Genomic DNA, 24,320 nt, shown 5'->3' on the forward strand with positions numbered 1-24,320 from the left:
GGCTGACAGGAGGGGTGTGCTCCTGAGAGTACACCTGTGGGGAATGCTTGTCCCCCGATGTCCTGCCCCACCTATCCTGCCTTAATGGGTCATACACAGGTGGAGTGCTTGAAGAATTTGAAACAGTGAGCCTAGATGGTTTGACACACTCAGCCTTAGCAGCGTCCAACAAGGTCAACTCCCCTTCACCCTGTGACACACCGCTCATGTGTATAGCAGCCTTTGCTAGTGGTCTGCCCCCCTTACCCTCCAGGCAACTTCCTGCGACTTATGGCAAAATGCCTAGAAGCCCCAAATGTGGCTCAGCAACAGTTTCTAGCACTCCTCTCAACTCTGCTTATGAGATGGTCCCATGTACCGTGGCTCACTGGAGGGGAGTTCAATTGTGTTTTGGACCCAGAGATGGGTCACTTGCTTCCCCCTATGCCCAACTCCCCCGTAGTAAACGCAGCATCCTACCTGTCCCATGGCTTGCACACTGGTTTCTGGCCGATAGCTTGCACACACTGCATCCAGACACTAAGGAATATTCCTATTAATCGCCACCACACAAGCTGCACGTGCATCTGGACTGAATTCTCTGCCATCGCACTATACAGGTGAATGTCAATGGCGTGGAATATTTGGGAAAAACCCTGCCTGTCCAAATTCTGCTACTCATCCATGTAAAATGGGGTGCACCACTTCCTCCCATACTGACATCGCGCTTACAGCTCATGAACTTAGAGGACCCTATATTTCATGAGTCGACTAGCAGCGCCTTGATAAATTATATGACTGACAACTGGGTATCCTCCACCACTCGTTTGGTGGAGTGGGAGGCCATAAAAACAGTGTGTCAGGGTTGTTTTGTTCCTCAGGAGTAGTACCCTCAAGAGGCCCACCTTCCAGCATCTCCGACTATGAATTTGTTCTACAGAGGAACAGAGTGGCCAGACGAGGGGAAGGGAATTAGGAAGGGTACTGCGTAGAGGGAGATCTGGAACAGAGGATCCGATCCATTAGATCACTGTTGCTGTTGTTCGCAATGTTAACACTAGACAGCAAACATTGATAAACAGTAAGGTAATAGAGTTACCTGAAAAGCAATGAGCACAGGTTAATAAATCATGCAACAGCAGTTGACAATTCTCTGGTTGTCACTCAGGTGTTTCTCTGAATTACTCCTGTACCAGCAGTTCCTTGTTCTCAGACTCAGCAACATGCGTCCTGCATTAGGCAGATAGAGTAATCTAACTTTAGTGTTTATATGGTCTTTACACATTTAGTTTCCAGGAGTTTCAGGCACCATACTCCTGCATTACACACTTCAGGCATTCTCTGTGAAAATTGCCTATAGTCATAGAATCAAGGAAGAACTGTGTTCAATGGTATTTGTCTCTATAATCAAGTTCCCAATAATCAGATCGCAAACGGTTGGATGTGCTTGCCTAGATCCGTTTTACATAAAGAAACTGTGTGCGTCATCAAGTTACCAAGGGGCTTAATGAAAATATGGGCCAAACGTTTTACATTTGCGGCTCAAGAGGTGATCAATAGCGACCAGACCGGATTCATAGCCGGTAGATTCATGGCAGCAAACACCGAATTCCTAATACAAGCTTTAGACTATTTTAATACCAACTTGACTCTGGGATGTATTGTTATGGTAGATGCCGAAAAAGCTTTCGACTTAGTTAATTGGAGTACCCTGTTTTATACCCTAGGACAATTTGGATTCCCAGCCCAGATTGTTGATATGTTACATAACATTTATCAAGACGCCTCGGCCCAGGTTTTTATTAATACGAAAACAGCTGGCTCGATAAAAATTAATAGAGGGACCAGGCAGGGATGTCCTCTTTCACCGTTGCTTTTTACTTTTTTTATTGAACCCTTAGTAATCAAGATCAGAAACAATGCTGCTATTCGATCTCCGGTTTCCCGAATGTCTAAAATAAAATTGTTTGCCGATGACATTATTTTATATATGATGCCCAATAAAGAAAATATAGAGAGTGTGTTAAGAGAATTTAGAGAATTTGAACAAATTGGTGGTTATAAAATAAATTCTAATAAAACAGAAATACTCGCATTAAATACTGATCTAAATTATCTTCCATCTGACTTAAGGACACAAGCAGCCAATAAAGATCCGATTAGGTATTTAGGAATTTACATCAACTCTCATTACCACCAGCTGTTTGAATTAAATTACATCAGGATGAAAGATAAAATCAAGAAGCTTTTCGATCAATGGCTTTTATTACCACTCTCAATTGTGGGCAGGGTATCCCTAATCAAAATGTCAATACATCCGCTGCTCATATTTTTATTTAGTAATATCCCTATAAAAATCAAGCTGTCCTTTTTTAAAGAAATAGAGACAATGTTCAGAAGTTTCGTATGGGGGAAAACAATTTCTAGGGTTAAATTGCCAATAGTACAACTATGTACCGCACAGGGCGGCTTGGCCCTACCAGATGTGAAAATATATTATGAGGCCGCCTTTTTAGACATAGTGGCGGGACTGATGGGTTCGACATTTAAGCGAGATAGCTTCTTTTTGGATAAAATGCTACAGGAAAATGGCTCCAACTTACAAGTGTTCCTAAAGACTTCCAAATATCCCCAAAAAACCCGATATAAGACCTTAAGGGAATATTATTTCAGACTTCAGTGTTTTTCAAAAAAACAGACTCCTCCGGCATGCAATTTCTGAGTTTGAGGGAATGTTTCGATCTCGGGCTCCAATTGAGCAAAAATAATTTAATTAAATGGGAAAAGTGTGGGTTAAAAGAATAAAGACACTTCTTTATTCTGAATCGAATGATTTCGTGGCAAGAGGTGATGACTAGAGCAAACAGCCCGAATAGACCCACTTTTTTTGAATATATACAAATCGTATATTTTATAAGGAAAATACATGGCATTTTTAATTCTCCATCCGAACTAGCGGTAGCCCTATACGGGGCCAAAATAATGGGCATAGGGAATTGGTATAGGCTGCTACATCAACAGAAACAAATGCCATTGGTTGAAAGCCACCTAAGAAAAATATACCACGTGACACAATGCAGTCTTCTATTTAAGGACTGGGAAACGATTTGTCGTCTAGGCAATAAAGCACTACGAGCGGCTAACTTTAAAAGGATGGCCTTTCTATCACGTTGGTTAGCCTATCTGACTCCTGAGGCCTTGGGGAAAAGATACCCGGAAGTTGAAAATAAGTGTTTTAGATGTCTTGCTAATGGTCAGGGTGGCTGGCACCATATTTTCTTCTCTTGCCCGAAACTAGAATTATTCTGGAATACAATTTTTGTGGATTTGGGAAGGGCAATTGGTGAGAGTATACAGCCCGAGGCCGAATTGGCTTTGTCTGGCATCTCTAAAAATAGAACGATATCCAGTAGGGCTGAAGAGACCTTTATATTTATTTCTTGTATAGTTGCCCGTTCCTTAATCCTACAGAATTGGAAGTCCACCGATGCTCCCTCTCACTTGAAGTGGTGGATGAAAATGAGAAGAACCTGTAATTTTGAAAAAGCATATGCAAGCCGGGTGGGTGCCATTAAGAAATTTGAGAAAAACTGGAAGTATTTTAGAGATTTGGAAAAAGATAAAGGAAATTGAACAATGTCTTGGTTATGTTGTTAAAATTGTAGTAGTTTTTACAATCAAGTGTTTTTCTTTGCGATTTTTGCACATTTTCAATAGAATTTATAAATATTGCTGTGGCATTTTTAGGGGTAAAGCATAGGAAATTGAATTATATCTTGTTGTAAATTATAGTAGTCTCTGTAGATTGATGTACTAGCACTTTTTTCTAAATGACTATACTTGAAAAGCACTAGCACTTTCCTTTATGTAATTGCTGCTCACTACGATAGATATCATATCTTTTCCTATAGCACTTTACTGCTGTTGTTTAGTATATTAAGTCCCTTCTTAAACATGGTTGAGATCTTTGATTATTACTTTTAGTAACACAAAGGAAGGAAGGAAGGAACATAGATGGGAAGGCTATTCAATATTTTATAAACGGACGCACTAGCACTTTTTTCAAATGACTATACTTGAGAAGCACTAGCACTTTTCTTTATGTAATTGCTGCACACTATTACAGATATTATATCTTTCCCTATATCACTTTATTGTTGTTGTTTAGTATATTATGTCCCTTCTTAAACATGGTTGAGATCTCTGATTATTACTTTTAGTAACATAAAGGAAGGAAGGAAGGAACATAGATGGGAAGGCTATTTAATATTTTTTAGCGGTTTCAATAACTGTGTTTTTGTATTTGTAACACCTTGTCAATATAAATTGTATTCTGTATATGGATGCTATGTCGTTGCTCTGCTCTGCTCAATAAAAAATAAAAAAAAATAAAAAAGTTACCAAGGGGCATATTATCAACGGCCAGCGATAATTATCGCTGGCCATGCTTAGCGATAATTTTGTTATCGCAGGCTATCTCTGGAATGTATAGCCCTGGTAGCGCGTTATTAACAACGCGTTTCTCCAGGGCGATAAAAATTCCAGAGATAGCGAGGTTATCGCAGTTTTGCAGGGAACATCGCTGGTTTTCCAGCGATGTTCCCTGCAAAACTGCAATAACCTAGCTGATACGACCCACAGGGTCGCATCAGCATAATCCACCCCAATGTTAGGGATAGGTAAGTCTACATTTTAGCAGACGTTAGTATTTGGAGAAACAGCAGTTTTCTCCAAAAACTAACGTGTGCTAAAATGCTGGGACACCCTTGTAAATATCACGATGTGTACATCAGCGATATTTACAAGGTTGTCCTGCCCAGTGTCGCCCACTTTGCATCTCATTGGAGATGCAAAGGGAGGCGTTGGGTAAAAGGGTGCTAACATGCGCTAATGCATGTTAGCACCCTCTTGTTAACAGGGTGATAGTTTTATCGGAGATAAAGCCCTTGCACCAATTGTCCTCACTGAGCTCAGATTACAGTCAGGTGCTTTAATTACAACAGTGTGCGAAACACACGGTACAAGCGGAGGTCTCCTATCTGTCCTGCGACGTCCGTTGGGGCCTGTTGCTACTTCAAGTCACTGGTTGGGTGTTGGCTGCAAGCGGAGCTGGCCGGAACAGGCTTGGGGTTCTCCTCTTGAAGCTGGAATTATCCACAAGCATCAGCTGTTTGTGGCCATATTTATAGGCAGATAATCATGGCCGACGTGATTTCCTTACGTCATCTGAGAGTTCTGGAAAATAAAAAAAAAGTAAAGCATGAATAGAAGTGAAAGTTCAAGTTCCCGCACTAGTGCACTTCTATTGGCATTCGGTTCGTGATACCTTGTATGTGGGGTTTGGCAATGCAAGCTTCAATATACTCACTCACAGTCCCCATGCCTTCATAGTGTACTGTTAGGTTTCACAGTACACTACAGTTATGCATTGTAGAGAGGATCAGTTTGCACAATAAGGTCGCTGTTATGCTCTCACAGCCCACACAGTTTACTTTGATTATCAGTATGGGCCACACTTATATGCCAAGCATCAACAAACATTGGTCCTTGGAATAGCAAAAAGCATTGGTTTCTGCAAAAGTCTGATGCTTAGGTCCTAATTTTGATGTCGCACGGACCGCCACTGACAAGCCATCAGTGGCGGTCTGCCCAACATCTAGAACAGCGGTCCGACCGCCGGATACCAATATCGGCGGTTGGAGCGCAGAGGGCAGGGGGAAGACCGCTACCAACGACAGGCTCAAGAAGCCCATCATGGCAGTGGTCTGACTGTAATTCTTACAATGGAGGCGGTGACTGCGAAAGCACTGTCGTAGGTATTACGTTGTCCCTTTCCTTAAGCCTAAACATGGCGGTCCCACCACCATGTAAAGGCAGACAGAAACGGAATTGGGGGCCCCAAGCAGGTCCCCCATGGTCCACTGTAATGTGGCCAGGTGGGCACATGTGGTACCCCCCCAAACATCCGTACACCCATCACTTTTTCAACTGCGGCTTCTGGTGCAGCCTTTTCCAGAATAAGTTGACATAGACTTGCAACCAATAGTACAAAATCTACCTTCATTTATTCTAGATACTAAGGATCTTTTAAATAAACTAAAAGATCTCATCTGGTTGGATCAATTTACTTTGGTTACATTAGATGTTAATGCTCTATATACCTGTATACCTCTAGACAAGTGAATGGAAGCTCCTACATATTTCTTGTCCAAGCGGGATGCTACTTTATATGATCATACACAAATGGTCCTGGATTTGACACGTACCATCTCGGAAAACAACTTTTTTCTACACAATGGTAGTTGGTTCAAACAATCCTCTGGGGTTGCAATGGGGTCAACATTTTCCCCATCTTTTGCAGATATTTATATGGGATTCTTTGAGCAACATTATATATGGAGAAGTTCCCCAGTGCACATGACTGAGAGCATTATTTATTGGGGACGCTTCATAGATGACATTCTCACGATAGGTAATGGGGATGAAGAAACCCTAAAACACTTCTTTCAATATCTTAATGATAATGAATACAATCTGACATTTACCAATCAAAAAAGTAAGACTTAAATAAACTTTTTAGACATAACTTTATATGCGGAAAATGACAAAATAGCATCTAAATTTTACCGTAAATCCACGGCGTGCAACTCTGTTTTGCACACAGAGAGTGCACACCCCAGTACGCAAATTGAGGCTATTCCATTTGGGGAGATGACCCGCTTAAAGAGAAATTGCAGTAATGATGTTACGTTTGAACATGAATTGGAATGTTTAAAATTTCGCTTTGTTAGCAGGGGATATGACAATAGCATTCTAGTGAAGGTACAAAATAAGATAAAACAGTGTAGTCGAAATAAACTTTTAAGGGCAAACAAAAGGAACAAACCAGAGAGAAATAACATCACGTTTATTACGCAATACAACTCCTGTAGCCAAAAGATTTACGGAATACTACATAAACACTGGCACCTCTTAAAACCTGATCATAGTCTGGCCAAGTGGATAACAAAAAAACCTCAAATCACTTATAAAAGAGGAGAGACTATTCGGAATAGGGTATGTCCATCCTATCTTCGACCATTGAATACAGGCAATACTACATGGTTGCCGAAAAAACCAAAGGGTTTTTACAAATGTACCACATGCAATGTCTGCCAGTATGCTGAAAATAAAAAACAGAGTTTCTCGTAAAATACAGGTCAGATATATGAAATTCATCAATTCATTAATTGCAACACCAAATTTGTTGTTTACTGTATAAGATGTTTTTGTGGGCTTATTTATGTGGGTAGCACAATTAGACCCCTTAAAGAATGGATATAGGAGCATATAAGAGCTATAAAAAATGGGAACACAAATTATCCTTTAGCTACACATTTTAATAACATGCATAAGATTACAGAGATCATGAAACTTAGCTTTCGTGGTATAGATGTAGCGGAGGAAAATAACAGAGGAGGGGACAAAGTTCTAGCCCTTGGAAATTGGAGTCCAAGTGGTTGATAAAACTAATATCTGTAGAGCTGGGACTTAATGAAGATAGGGAATTGCATGTTTTTCTTCGTGACTAATGACACATTATTTATGTGCACATGACAGTAATGTAATTATAAATGTTTTTTTCTGTAAATTGTATACATTTATAAGAAAGCGCATGAATAAGTTTGTGTCCTTCATAATGTTCCTTCTGAAGTAATGACTGTAGGTTTGTTTCTTACAGCATTCTGCCAATAACTGTGTTTATATACCTTTTGCATGTGTATAGACATGGTGTATAATGAAAACTGTAAATATTAGATTCTAAAATGTTGACCAAACTGTTGAGCACATATGATATAGCCAAAAAAATTGTATATTAGGTGATATTGCTCTGTTTAGGAATTAGTTCCCTTCACAAGCATCTTGACCTCCTAAAACTCTACATTTGATATACTTTCCATTTTCCTTCTCTCTCCATGGATCATTTGATGATGGCTCTTCCTCAAAAAATTATTTGGAATCAGACATATTATTAAGATATATATATTATCTATCCATATTTAGCACATGGGAACTGCATTTTAACTAGTATAGAGACTATATATAGAAAGTGAAGATGGAATTTAGTTGGGACACAAGCATTAACATAAATCATATTTTCTCAGATTGAATTGAAAGACATAAACTAAACTTTTACATGGGATTAATATACGAGACGTTTTGTTTTTTATTATATTGTTTTACTAAGTGTCTATACAAAAAACAGTATGCTAGTGATTGGAATTTTAAATGGGCATAGGATTGCAACTGCAATTTGGAACGAGCCGGACATTGGTGTAAATAATGCATAACTTGGTTAAGCATATCGGCGGTTTTATAATATAGTGGATACGATGTCATATGGTCTTAGTATGTAAGAACATGGTTCGTTACAATTCAAAATGACGTTACCTTTGGAAAAGAAAATTGCGTATTCCTGTGAATGACAGGTTAATGTGATCACTTGATTTTTGCCAGTGGACCTTTAAAAAGAGAACCGCGAACGGGTAAATGTTTTTGTTTTTTTAGCTGGATTCGACTAAAGGCGCCACGTCCGTTTGAACTTCGGTGAGTGTTAAGAACTAATGGGGATATTGTGTGGTCTTACAAACATTACGGAGACCAAGCATGTTTTGTTTGTTGTAATTGCAGAATGGAGACGTACTAAAGGACTCCATATTATTCAGCCTTGGTTATCACGCTCGGCTTGGGTGAGTGTACTTATCGCCTTGCTTTGCTCTTTCCTCGAGCGATTTAGCCTAAATAAAGAGACTTTAAAAAATATCCTTTATTTTATATTCTGGATGACTTTGACTAATATTTAGAAAGATAGATGGCGCTTGAGACGATTCAAAAAATAAAATGAGAATACTCTATTGATCGTAGTAACGGGACGTATCGTTCTCTAATACAAGGTATATGGACTTATGGTGCTCATGGGTCTCACTTAATTTATCAACACTCATATTTTGGAAAACTGATTTTCAAATGTTGTGCTCTTAGCCCTTTGCACTATGTAACCTCACTTGGACTATATTTCGTGTTTCAGACTTATCTTTGGAGGATCGGTTCTTTTTGCACAAGAGGCGCAGTGACATGTAGTTGAGAAGTTTGTGCGGCATTATAAATTATAAAGGTATATATTTCTTCTCTTTATATACAAATTCTGGATTAATACTATCTCTTCCATCTAATAGATGATATGCCCTTTCGATAGACATTCTTTGGTCTATAGTTGACTTCTGTAATCTTGTGAAATACGCCAACTATTGAATGGAGTAAAACTTCCTCTCTCCATTTCGTCTTATATAGAACTTGGTCTTCCTAGTTTACATATATCAAGGAATCGACATTCTTAGTCTCCTAAATATAAGGTTTTTCTCAGGTGTACTGTATAGATTAGGTACTTTTGGAAATGCCTCATGTGCGTTAGAGCTCAGGATATGGATTATTACCATATATATTGATATTGCGCTATAAGATGTTTTACTTATTTTATTTGTTCATTGTTACAGAAAATTGTTCTACTAAAACAACTTTTAAAGGACTTCTTCGGTTTGCTAAACATTACTTTGAAACGTGCAGATGGAACAGTGCAATCCGGTTTGAAATCAGGTTGATAGGGTGGGTGTTCTGTTTTAGAGAAAATACTTTTTTACTTTACTTTTCTCTTAGGTTTTGGTTCTGGGCCTTAAAAAACACTCTTTCTTTCTTTCCATTGTAAGTGGAATTCACCAATCAAAACTGATCACATTTTCTATTTTGGACACATCTTTGTTCTTGGTGTGCCTTATATATTTTTTGCTTTTCGGGATTTGTCTGCTTTGGAACATTCTTTGAAATTGCTTCTTTGGTTTTTCAAATGAGGGCTTTTTGTATTCCAATTCTTATTATCATCTATATCCTCTAATTGGATAAGTGAAAATCACTGGTTTGTATGTCATAGAAAATCTAGAGAATTTCACTCTCTATTGTTTTTATTTGGTCCCACAACGTGTACAAAATAAGACAAATGTGCATTTTATATTTATTGCAGCCTTGAAAAAGTCTTTTTGGATAAGACGAAACACGTGTCGGCTGTTTGTTGTAAAAAAGAAAAAGAAATCAATAACAACAGTGGACTTAAAGAAATCAATAAAAACAACAGTGGAATTACTACTATCCATGAACCTTCTTTGTTGTGTATTTTCACTAAGAAAAGGAGATGTTTTCAAACTTGGAATATTTTGAGCATCTATATAACTACATATACTGTTTGAATGTTATCCGAAGACCTAAAAGTCTATTTGGTTTCCTAACGAGAGTGCTGACACAAGGTTCTATTGTTTTAAGGCAGATAATCATGGCGGTCATTATGTCGTTAAGGCATCTGAGAGTTCTGGAAACAAAAAAAAGTACAGCATGAATAGAAGTGAAAGTACGAGTCCCCCCGCTGGCGTACTTTTAATGGCATTCAGTTCATGATACCTTGTATGTGGGGTTTGGCAATGCAAGCTTCAATATACACACTCACAGTTCCCATGCCTTCATAGTGTACTGTTAGGCTTCACGGTATGCTACAGCAACGCATTGTACAGAGGATCAGTTTGCACAATAAGGTTGCTGTTATGCTCTCACAGCCCACACTGTTTACTTTGATTATCAGTATGTGCTACACTTATATATATATGCCAAGCATCAACAAACATTGGTCCTTGGAATAGCAAAAAGCATTGGTTTCTGCAAAAGTCTGATGCTTAGGTCCTCATTACGATGTCGCACGGACTGCCACTGACAAGCCATCAGTGGCGGTCCGTCCAACATCTAGAACAGTAGTCCGACCGCCGGATACCAATATCGGCGGTGGAGCGCAGAAGGCAGGGGGAAAGACCGCTACCAACGACAGGCTCAAGAAGCCCATCATGGCGGTGGTCTGACTGTAATCTTTACAATTGAGGCGGTGACTGCGAAAGCACTGTCGTAGGTATTACGATGTCCCTTTCCCTAAGCCTAAACATGGCGGTCCCACCGCCATGTAAAGGCAGACGGAAATGGAATTGGGGGCCCCAAGCAGGTCCCCCATGGTCCACTGTAATGTGGCCAGGTGGGCACATGTGGTGCCCCCCCAAACATCCATGCACCCATCTCTTTTTCTACTGCGGCTTCTTCTGCAACCTTTTCCAGGCCGCAGCACAAGCCACAATAGAAAAAGGCATGTTTCCGACCCTCTCACGTGTGTACATGCTTTAGCCTTGCTTAGTTATGCCTTAATTTTGCTATAGAGTCCCATTTGTTTTGGAGTCACATATGCTTTTATACTGTAACAGTTATTACAGGGTTGGACTGCGGGAACGGACCGTGAAACGGTGATACGCAGTCACTGCCTGCACACTGTGGTGGGTGCAAAAGGCGCCCTCCATCGTGAACTGATACAAGTGGAGGCTGAGCTGGGAACACTTGAGACTGATGCATGGGACGATGTCTCTATGAGGGCAAACTTGACTGAGTAGAGAGAGTGGCATGCCCACCTGATGGAGTCACTATGATGTATTGATCAGAGGGCATATCAGGCTAGGATGCATGCTGATGGCGACAAGCTCGGTCATCTATTGAGATGGCTATTGAGGAGTGCAATGGCCACTGCCTCAGTGACCGCAGTCTGAATCTCCCCAACAGTGCTAGCCACCATCCAGGTTGAAATAAATGAGGCATTTAGCACCTGGTATCGCACACTTTATAATCCACGCCGAGGATCGCCAGGTCCAGATCCGTGAGTTCTTGGGCTTGGTCAGGCTAACTGCGGTGGCGCAGGAGCAAAGAGGGGATCTAAATGCCCCCTTAATGGAACAGGAACTGCATGGAATTATTGAAAATGCACCCTTGTGTAAAACCCCATGATTAGATGGCCTGCCTACTGAGTATTACAATGCTTACAAGGCAACATGGGTCCTCAAGCTATTGGAGTTGTACAGTGCCCTCTGTGAAGTACTGCTGGTCCCACTTTCAAAGCCAAGGCATAACCCCTTCGAGATGGCTTCATATACACCACTGTCCACGCTGGGCAGCAAATATAAGATCTTGAGTACGACCATCACTATGCACCTCCTTGAGCATTTACTGAAGCTAATCCACTCAAATCCATATCGGTTCATTCCGAATAGATCTACCACACTTAACATCTGCAGGCTGACAAAGATACTGGAGAGCACCATGAGAAGGTGGCATTTTGTGGCGGGTGTGGTCTTAGACCTAGAAAAAGAATTTGACACCTTAGATTGGGGGTACATGTTTGTGACGCTACACACGTTGGGCATTAGACGCAGGCTACAGAGCCTCATAAGACTTCTTTACACCAAACCCACAACAAGGATAAAAATATGGCACCAATATCGGCCCCCTTCCAAGTTAGCAGGGCACGCGTCAGGGCAGCGCCCTCTTTTCCCTGGTCTTTGCCCTGGTGATGAAGCCTCTAGTGCAGAGGCTCCAGCAGGCAGGTTGTGAATGGGGCATACCGATAAGAGACACAAACCACGTAGCTGATGATGTCCTAATCTACGTCGAGGACATTAGGTCAGGCATTGTTGAGCTAGCGGACATCCAAGATGCCTTTAGATCCGCTTCCTTACTGTGGATCATTTGGGCCAAGACCTGCTTGTTTCCAATCCATCCAGACTCCCCCTCCCCGCAGCGTTTCTCATGCCCTCAGCTGGGAGCCCTGCACCTTTCATTCTCTGGGCATCAATGTTTATCATATGACCTGTGATCTCATAGATGAAAATCTCATTCAATCAATCGCTTCCCTTCATCCCCAGATTGCCTACTGGTGCTCTCTCCCACTTTCGGTGCAGGGCAGAGTGTCTCTCTCCAAGATGGTGATGCTTCCGAGCCTATTGTATTATTTTACTAACTTACCAGTGAGCATCCTCTGCAGCACATTCCAAACATTGTACACTATGCTCGGTGGCCTCATCTCGAATAAGCGCAGGCGCAGGGCAGCCCTGGCCACGTTGCAGCTCCCTGTCGAGAGAGGTGCACTCAGCACCCTAAGCTTTGAGCATTACTAACTGGCAGCGCAGCTACAGTGGCCCACCCGCTGGATGACGGGGAGACACATGGAGGAGCTGGGACTAGTCCCTGAGAAGGCGCAGTGCGGAAATTGTTTCTCCCTAGGGCGGTGCTCACCCCGCCAGTGGTCTACTGAGAGTGGCTTATGCCAGGTATGGGCGACCCCTGCGTCTCATGCAAGAAACACCTACTGAGGCATGGAACACAAATGAATTCCAGGAGAATACTGATACTCCTGGGATCCACTTGCATTCCATGCGAGTATTCAGGGAACAGATCAGCTGGGAGGGAGTTGAGCTTTGGGAATTGGCAGGTGTGAGGACAGGGCCCTCATCCCCTTTAATCACCCGTGGATAACGCAAGCCTCCCGGTGGGCCACTTACTGGCCTTCGGTCGGCTTGCAGGTGAAATGGAGAGATTATGGGGTAAAATGGACATGGAACCTGACCCACACCTGTTGATACAAGCAGTGCACAAAATGGGTGTCAGTCATTGGCTGATTACCTGGCAGACTAAGGCCCTCTCCCACACACTGTAGGATCCCCTGGAGCCACTCATGCAGACTTGGGAGGGAGGCATTGGCTACACATTGACCCAGAAGGAATGGGATAGAATATTGCTACATCTGTAGAAGGTCTCCCTCAATGCCCACTTCCAACACATGCAACACAACATACACAGAGTGTACATCATCCCGGACAAACTTCACAAAATCTACCCTGAGGCTTTGTCGGAATGTTTGTGCTGTCACCCAGCTGATGCAGACATGCTGCACATGTTCTGGAGCTGTCCAAGGGACTGCAGTCTTTGATAGGGGTTCACGGAAACCCTTGCCCGAATCACAGGCCGCACTGACCTGAACTGCGTGGCCAGTAGCATGTTAGGCCTTTACAAACACCGAAGTGCTAGTGGGGTACAAACCGCTTTATAGACCTGACACTACTCATGGCACGTAGATTAATTGCTATGCACTGGAAGGCTAGCACGTTGCCAAGTGTAGGCAGTTGGCATGCAGTGACTCTGAAGTGGGGCAGGGCTAAAGCTACATCGCTCTGGTGACAAGAGGCACACGGGCTGCGGAGGTGACCCATCGCGGCCAGCTGTGTTGATCTATTGCCTGCCCTCTAGGGACCACAGGGCAGCTCCATCACCTCAGACTGACTAGCCACAACAGCTTGCCTGTGCCGTTTGAGTAGTACAGACCCCCTTAGCCTCCCCGTCCTCCTTGACAACCCTCTACTGTGCTGTCAGGGCTTAGAGGTGACACACTTTATGCCACATATCATAGACCAATGCATAACCCACCGCACCATGGAGGATCCCAGGGGCAGTGTGCATGCCATGATTATACATTGCATGTTTTCCTTTTCGTGTCCGTACTCATACTGGCTCACAGTTGGAACTGTTAGTTGATTTATAGGAAAAAATGTTCCCTAGTCGCCACATCCGTGTGTACATGGTTATGGGGCTTTCAGCTGCGGCCCGTGCAGGTAAGAGCGGTAGGGCCCGGGAGGGATTTCGACAGACCCCTACGAGGGAAATGTAATTATTTATTTAATTTTCCCTCATGGTCGTCTGTGGAATCCCCCCCAACTCAGTCCACTTCTTACCTGCACGGGCCGAAGCTGGGGCTTTTGTTGCATAATGCCCGAAATTATGTTGTTAAAAAGTACGAATGAAATGCTGCTCCTGCTGTACTGCATTTGCTATAAATCCAAAAAAGATGATTTAAAAAAAATCTCAATATAAAGCAATAAATTCAGTAGCAAATTCACTTTTTTATTTATTGAACAATACATAATGAGCAATTAAATAGGTAGTAACATGTTTTAAATCCATAATCCTGTAATTCTTTCACCCATGCATATAGTTCTCATTTTGGATCACACCACAGATTAACACTATACAATTTGGAAAGCTGGCATGGGGAAAGAACTGCATAGGAGACAGTGAGTTCCGCAGAGCTCCAAACTGGCCTAACTGAGCATAACAGGATTTTCAAATGAAGGGTTATAATGGGAAAATCGTTATTAGAAGAACAAAAAAGATAATTAAGACAATCAAGGAGTATTCTTCGTTAAAAAAAAACCACCGGGGTGGACATTAAATTGAACATTATTACACCATACAGTACCAACAGCAAACAGCAGTGACGTGCAAAATTCTCAGAAAACACTTACATTTGCTTACTAAATACAGTGGATTAAAAGGTACATCACAACAAAACACGAATTGTAAATAGGAAGTCGGGAAGGAATAAGAACATGATCAGTTCAGGCTTTTCTAAAGAAGAGAACTATAATTGGTTTCCACTAGTGCCAGTATGCTCATAAAAGTGTGCAATCTATAGGGAAAAATACACAAGGTTCAGCTACAATACAAAGAAGAGATATATCATAAAATATTTTATCATATGCAGCAAAATATATGTCGTACCATCATCACAAGATATCTATACTAAGGAATACAAAAACATGTGTCAGGGTCATAAACCACAGGGGCTCAAAATATACCACTGTGGCTAACCATAGAGAATACCACACATAAAAGACAAAAATTGAAACTGAAATTCTGTGGCATCCAATCGATCAAAATGCAATGAATGTGGATAATACCCTGGCACTTAGAAAAACTGAAGCAAGATGGATATCATGTTTAAGAGCTCTGGAATTTGGTCATAATCAAAATCGTTAATTCCATTTTTGAGGAAACAACTGCCACATGCATCAAAGGTCAATTTTGTGATTACTAAATAGCGATTTTTATGGAATCACTATTTGGTTATCGCAAATGTCACTGCATCAAAAAAAGATATATATTAGCAAATCGGTAAAAATTGCAAATCGCTATTAGCGCTTGCCAAATACTGAATCGCAAAAAATGCAAATACGCAATTAGCGAATCACAAATAGCGATTCCGGTTTTCCTATGCAACATGATGACATCACAACCAGGAAGTGATGCAGCCCATGCTGGCACATGTGTACTGAAAGAGACAGAGGAGGAGGCAGACTATAGGAGCACAGCAGAAGGAAGCAATTTCTCACACTGAACCTGTGCAAGGACACCAGAATGGCTTCTGGAAAAAGTGAGAAGGCAGCACAGCACAAGAGGATGCTGAAGTTCAGCGAGAATGAGCTTGAAGTCCTCATTGAGGACATTGCAAAGAGCCAAGATAAGCTCTTTGGGAAGCAGTCACTCCATGTCCCTGAGTCTGAGAAAAAAAAAATCTGGCTTGGAATACAATCCAGGATCAATGCAATGGGGGTCACACAGCGTTCGATCGAAGATCTGCGCAATTGCTGGTATGACGTGCGGAGTCGTGCCAAGGAAAAGGTTGCTGCCAGGCTTGCGGATGCCAAGAAGACTGGAGGAGGACCATCCCCCCAAACAGACAATACACCCCTGGAGGACCTGGTGGAGTCAAGCCTTCAGCCTGAAGCTGTAGTTGGAGTCACAGAGATAGATACCTCGGCAAAGGCCAGTACTTCACAAGGTAAGATTCATGCAAATGTCCATTCAATGCTAAATATGAAAAAAAACTTAAGTCAGATCAGGCTTAGTGTTGCAAATACTACTCCAGTCCACATTTTACTTGCTGCACACAAATGCATTATGGGACTATTGGACAGCAACTCCAATAGGAAAGACAAGGAGGGCTCATAACAGCATAGGTACTTTCAAGTACAACATACAAATTAAATATCTAGAAACTGTGTGTTACTAAATAAATGTAGTAAATCACACAAAGCGAAATGTGACATACATGTCCATCAAAAAAACTGACATCACAGATGCAGCTGCACATGAGTCTGCTGAGGGTTGAAGGCCATGACACTCTGGAGACTCAGGCACAGTCAGGAAAAGAGACACAAGTGGCCCCAGCAACCCCAATACCTGCAACCACAAGATGCAGGACCACAGTGCCACCACTACATGCCTTTGAAACAGAAGAGGAGAGCCAACCTGACCCTCAGACATCACAGGCTGGGCATACCCCCACAGCAAGACCCCAATCACAGTTGCGGCGCAACAATGGCCACAACCGGAAGCGCAGGGCAAGGGCTCAAATGGTAGCTGCTGAGGATGATGGTTCAAATGTCTTTGGAGAGCCAAATGTTGAAGGTGCAGCACCTGCAATGCAAACGCATGCGATTAATGCAGGCACAACTTGGTTCCCTAGCTACAAACATGGCAGAGATGGGGGACAGCATGAGGGAGCTTACTACAGCAGTGGTGGAAGGACAGAGGGGCATCCATCAGTTATGCAAGGTGTTGCAGGAAGACCATGAACGCAAAAGGCACAATCAGTTGATAGGGCGCTTAGATGGCTACACTAGGGCCTTCAACTGCCTGAGCACAACCACAGCTCTGCTGTCCCGTTGTGCTGTGGGCATGCAGGTGGAAATGACCCATTGCTGTGGGGATGTGGCCAGGGGACTCATACAGGTCACCAATGCTGTGGAGCAATTACAGACTGCTGAAGTTGGGGGCAACAATGTACTGGGTGGAGAGGAGAGTAAGGAGGCCTCCAGCCTTAGTAGTCTCTTGGCACCAATGACCATATGCAGGAGGAGCAGTACTAGGAGCTCCTCTGCATCAGAAGGCACCACAAGGGATGTGACAGAGCCGACAGAATGGCCCACGGGAGAGCGTGGCCGCAGAAAGTAGTGTGGCGTGGAAAGTAAAACTGTAATCCTGTGAGGTAACCAGTATTGTGCCATTTGTCAGGCTGACAATCAAGTTCCATGGCAATGTCATATTGTTTAATTTTGACTATTACAATGCAAGTTTGCACCTGGTATGTGTGCATTAACACTACCTCATTTTCTTTATAATAAAGAAGCGAAACAATTAAACCATGTAGTGTTCATCTCATCATTACCCACCTTAAAAATAATGCTGTTTAATTTTTGCACACCTCTGTCTCCCCTCTGTTGCGCTCAGCCCGCGTGCTGCTTGTGTTAGTTGTCCTTGCTGATTGTCATCATCAGGCTCGCTATCTGATAGTTCCAGGGGTGTGCCTCTTGAAGTTGCAATGTTGTGCAACATGGCACAAGTGGCCACAATTTTGCTGCTGGTATCTGGCCTGTACTGCAATGCCCTGCCAGTTTTATGGAGGAAGTGGAACCTACTTAGTAAGCCGAACGTCTGCTCAATCACATTGCGGGTGGAAATGTGCACTGCATTGTATTGCTGCTCACTTGGGTACTTCGACTGAGGTATGGCGTCAGTATGTAGGAGTGCACAACCTATGCCCTATCACCTACATGGTAGATAGCAATAGATTACTTGCTGCTATGCGTCACCATGACCAGAAAGTCTGTAAGACAGTGTTACATATATTTACCAAGCAGGTATCCTTCGTCAAATTCACCCCCAAGGAGACGAGTGTGTATGCCATTGTGTCGGAAGATGTAGGAATCATGTGTACTGCCAGGGAAATGAGCCACTATGTCTGTGATGATGTGTTTGGAATTTCAGATGACTTGTATATTCAGTTAATGGTATGATTTCCTGTTCCTGTAAATGTACTCATTCACTGAGGGGGGACATATGGCTACATGCATCCCATCAATGCAACCAATTACGTGGGGAAATTGGGTTATCTGATAGAAATGAAATTTAGTTTGCTGCAATTCCTGTGGTGTTGTAGGACACCTTATGTGGTGGTGTATCCTCTGCAACATGGTGTTAAGTAAAGGGTTGAAAAAGCACAATAGGGCACTTTGGGAAACCCCTTCAGCTGCAGCTATTACACCCTGATGCTAGGAGGTGCAGTGGACATAGGACCTGCACATGAGTGGGGATGGCATGTGTCCTGCGAGTCTGACCCTGCAGTAGGGATCTAAGTCAGCTATCAGATCATAGATTTTGTCTACATTCAACCTATACTTGTCATAGATCTCTTCCTCTGTCTGCCCCAACAATGTAATGCACACTCTGAAAATGCACTCCTGTATCCTCCTTCTTCTCTGTGCTGCTGCTCGTAGCCTCATCCTCCTCGCCATGACGTAAAGCGCTGCCATTGTGAAGCATTCTGAGGCATTTTGGGCCTGTTTAAATACTTTGCCAATGGTTCCCACCTGATTAGATAGTTTTCACCTGGTTACCACCTGATTTGATTTGGTGTTTTTTTAGGCCTGGGTGAAAATTCCGTTCCGCTCGCGGAAATTGCGATAATTTGACATTTCCGCGTTCCGCAGAGAGCGCGAAAATGTAAAAATTTCTGCAATCCGCATCTAACCAGAATTTTTTTTCTTGCTCGCGCTGTAAAAAAATACATTCTCGTGCGCGCGATCACCTTACCTGAATCCCCGCGTTCGCCGACAAGTTTTCCCGATCCGGTTGCGTTCTCCACGAAATGTTGGATTGTTGGTAGCCATTTGCGCCGTCTCGCGACAGTTCGCGCCCGTATTAACGTCATTTGTCGCACGATCACGTCATTCGTCGCGCGATCACGTCTTTCTTCTCGCGATCATGCACCGCGAGAGTATGAGATGATTGAGATCTCGAACACGTCATTCTCCACCACGAGCGAGAGCGTGAGGACGCGGGCACGTCATATCGAACGCGAGTGGGCGGGACAAGTGAAAACAAGATGGCCGTGCCCGTGAGCTACCGCATGGGTAAGTTGGCGAGCCGCGATCACGCAGAAAATACCACGAACGGGCAGGAAAAAAACTTCTGCGTCTTCGCGATATTTCCGCGTGTTTGCGGAGATTTTTAACATTTTCGCGATAGTTTGCGAAAGTGAATTTTGCAAATTCCGCCCACCCCTAGTTATTTTGCGAGTTCAAAATTGCGAATCCTGGGTTATGTGCAATTTGCGAATTTTTCATGCATAGGCAATTGCGATTACCAAATAGCGAATCGGTAATACAGATTCGCTATTTGGCATTCGCAAAATAGGTAATCGCTATTTTTGCGAATACCAGGGATATTCTGCGGATTTGTTTGATGCATTGCTTAGGGCTATTTTGTGTTCGCAAACGGACGATTTTTGCGATTCGCACTGTTTGCGATCGCAAAATAGCTTGATGCATGTGCCCCTCAATGTACTATCCTAGTAGTGTTCGCCAGGGTTTAATATTATATCAGGATTGTTTGACTAATCGAGTAGTGGAGATGTAACACATTGCTTGCCTCCCTTTGGAAACTTGAGGGAAATTTGAGGAGGCATATAGTATTGTGCTATAAGTATTAACCTCAGAATATGGGCCACATTGTTATCCTATTTTCAAGAAAAAGTTCAGGGCACTTTCATAGAGTACTTAATGCTGTTATCCCTGAACTTAAAAGGCACCTGAAAATTATTAGTATAAAAAATAGAAATATATTTTATTTACTCATGACACTCATGTCAAAATCTTTCTCACATAGGCATAAAAGTAACACATGTATTAATGCATGAACTCCATGCAAGGACCAATATTGCAAGGAATGTCTAGGATTTAATTTCAGGAACAATAACTGGCTACTTGAGTTATTTTAGTTTGCTATTTGTGTCTTTTGGTAAGGCGATTGTAACTGTTGTTATCTTATTAGTGGCATATTTTGAGTTTTCAATGTAGTGTAAGGTTGGGCAATGGCGTCTGTTGTACCCAGCAATATTTTTTTCAGTGTCCGGGTAAGCCAGTTATGTGTTTGGGAACTGGAAAGATCATTTTGAAAATTACCTTGACACCAGTGGCGGCTGGCTTGTACCAAGGGTGGTAAGACGAGAGGCACATACAAAAAAAATAGACTTACCTGTCTAACTTGCAGCGCAACGTCCTTCTCCCTTAGGTATCTTCTGTACGCTCCGGACACAGGAAACTGCACTACCCAATCCTGGCGCTGCTCTAACAGCAAGAGAGCAGCACCAGGATTGGATAGAGCAGGCCATCGAGGCCTGTGCTTTCTCTAGCCCAGCTGTCTAAGACAGCTAGGTTAGAGAACTGGTCCAAGGTGGCCGGCCAGAGAGACATGGGCATTTTAAAACCCACAGCTCCCTGCTGCTGCCACTCGGCAGAACTGGCCCTGCCCGTCTTGACAGTTCGGAACAGGTTTCTGAAAAATAAAATGGTAATAAATAAACTTTATTCCCGTTTTATTTTTCAGCTCTGGGGCTTGTGGGGTGACGCTCCTCCGCTTAAATGGAGGAGCTGTCCCTGCTTGAAGCTTTAGTCAGGGAAGTGTTTGTGCTCAGATGGAAGTTGTTGACACTCTCAAGACAAAATTTGGGTTCTGCGTGCCTGAAAGTTTTAAACGTTACTAATACCCAATAGAGAAATCGATAGTATTGATGATATGGACTTGGATGATGCATACGATGATGAGTCTGAATGAACTATGCAGGCGTTGGAAGACAATAATATAGGCAAAGTGAATATGGTGGTAGAGGAACAAAGATTATTCTCAAGGGAACAATTACCAGTATGTCCATGATTTCTGAATGTTGGCTTCATCATGCTAGTTTACAGATCTCTATGAAGAAACAATAATCAGTCAACTGCTCATGTACTTCCTGTAGGAGCAAGTGAGGAACTGGAAGGCGAAGGTTAAGGGAAATGTTATCATATGAAAACCTACTGCTATTAAATAATTTTTTATTCAAATATTGGAACCATCTCATTCCCTTCTACTATCTGCATGGCTTCTATGTGTATAAACCTATCTGTTGCATACCTGTCTGTCTTAATGCCTCTTGCTTTGAAACTATATCAAAATGACTTAACAATATCTATTCCTTTAATCAACCATTTGCATCTTACATAGCCCACACTAATGATCATACCTACCTCTTTAATGTACACAGAATGTACAATCTCAAAATCTAGGCAAACTGCATTGTGTGAATTAACTTTTCTTACATAAGGATATAGAAACATAAAATAGAGTAAAAATCATAAAGCTTAAAATAAGAAATATGATGAAAGTTCGGGTGCAAGCGCTGTGAATGCTATTACACTGAATAAGAGAAGAAAGAGGGACTACAATGTCAGAAAGTTGATGTTAGTTCAGGTGAAAGGGTGATGGGCAGAATTCACAAAGAGCAGAATACATATTTATATTTACTCCTTAACACCCAGATGGAGCCTTCTACAACAGAATTTACAAGTGTAAACTTACTATGGTGGACGTCTTCCTTTGCAAAGTATAGGAAAGTTTAATAAAGTTTAGACAAAGATATCCCAGCACTCCAAAATCACAGTTGTTGTTCATATTGGTTATTAGCCACAAAAGCAGAGAACAAAATATTGTCAGTGAGAAACTGGCTACAGAACAGATTAGGTCCTCACAGTAATATATGGCAAAGAATAATTTAATTGAGAATTTGACATGAAAAGGAAAGTCGCAATCATAAGCACAAATCAGAGTTCCCTAATACATTTGGTTCTAGTCATCAGTTCGTAGAGTAGAGACATACACTCTCCAAATCTTGATCCAAATGAATGACAGCCGACACGTGTTTCGTCACGTATAGTGACTTCCTCAGGGCTGTAGAAAAAATATCAAGATCTTATTTGACTGAACAGGATATGTGTTGCGCTTTGTATATTTTAATTTTTAGTTATTTCAAATGGTTAAAAAGTTGTTGTGATAAAGAATAAAAATTGCGAGATAAAGAATGGGAAAAGAAGAAAAAGTACTAATGGAGAGCAGAAAAAGAAAGTAGTGTATGTTACTCCAAACGAAGGAAAGGGCAGTGAAGAAAAGTTTTATTTATCCCATCACCATAACAAGTGTTAAAGAGTCAGTCATTGAGCAAAAATAGCTAAGACAAAGTCCGAATGCCCCAAATACGGCATAGGTACTGACCTTTTCTTGTCAGTCTTGGAACGGTTTGAATATCAGTCATGCATTTAAGCTTGTGCCAATGATGTTTCAATTATTTAATTTTCAAAACCGCGCTCACGAATTCAAAAAGATTCTATAAGAAGATGTGAAAGAGAGCAAAATTAGGAATAGGCAACGGACAGAAAAACATTTTTTGAATTATTATATATGCTTAACAGAAAAGTTTTGGACGTTTAATAGATAAGGGAAATACCCGTAATTGTTACCCTTGTAATTGTGGGAAAGTGATGTTTAAACCACGAGAAATGGTCCTGATATGTGTACAGCTTACGTTGAGGAATAACAAGTCTCCAACAATTGTTCTAATAAAAAACAATAAGAAACATAAGAAAATAGTATCACTTGAAAGGAAACCTGTGTTGGTCCGAAGGCATATAAAATATCAAATACTGTACCTAATATTTAGGAAAGGTTGACCATATTTCAAATTCTTATAACCCAGGGTACTCGGCTATGCTGTCTGTGGTAATTGGTCGTTGTGACGATCTTCGTATGGTCTTCTAAATAGTGGTCCCTAAATAGTAAGACAAATAATCAAATAGTCTTGTATTTCGTTAATTTGTTTGGTTAAGGAAGTGCTGTATTGTTAAATGTCCTTGGGAAGGTGAGATCCCCAAACGATATATCCATTTGAGTTAAAATTAGATGTTAATGCCTTCTTACTTAGTATGATTACTGGCTCCGCCATGATAAGTGAAGTCGGAGGACCGGCTATAGTAAGCCCTGAAAGAAATAATTCAAAAAGACACGTGTTTTAAAGTTCAAGAAGGTAATTAGTCTTGAGAGGACATATCAGGCCAAACGTAACTTAATTGCAAAAAAATACGATCCATGATTTTTATAGAGATAAACGTAAAGATAGGAAGCAATTGCCAAAATCTAAATGAAAATAGCCATGTTATTTCAAGTATCTGCGGTTTCAAGTATTACGCGCTAATATTGTGAAGATGGATGTTTAGAGACTCAAAGAGGTAATTGAACTTAAGGAAAGAAGATTCACAACTATATTTGTGTCTGAGTTTAAAAAAACAAATAGCGATATAACCTCCTGAGGCATGACATTACAAGCAGATATTAGTCCTGAAATAAGCTAGTTCCCCTTGACTCGGTCGTTGTAAAAAGCCATTTTATATGACAGCATGGAGAATTACTGAAAGCGAGTAACAAATGTCACCATAGGTAAGGTATGTTGCGACGTGATCATCCCACTAAAAGGACGATCATTGGGGTTTTAACACGAGAGCAGAGACTTACCGCGTGATATAGTTGGTGGTAACCGAAAATGTGACTCCCGTGTTTTCTTCACAACGATAGACAGTTACTGAGCGAGTGGTTGTTTCTTTTATGCGCAAATAAGGTGGCGTAGAAAACCCGGAAATGCTTAGAAACAAATGGGCAATAGTCGGATTCTCTATGATTGGCCGATTTTTGTTAGA

Source organism: Triturus cristatus, chromosome 1_2 (genome assembly GCF_964204655.1).
Source record: "Triturus cristatus chromosome 1_2, aTriCri1.1, whole genome shotgun sequence".
Taxonomy (NCBI): domain Eukaryota; kingdom Metazoa; phylum Chordata; class Amphibia; order Caudata; family Salamandridae; genus Triturus; species Triturus cristatus.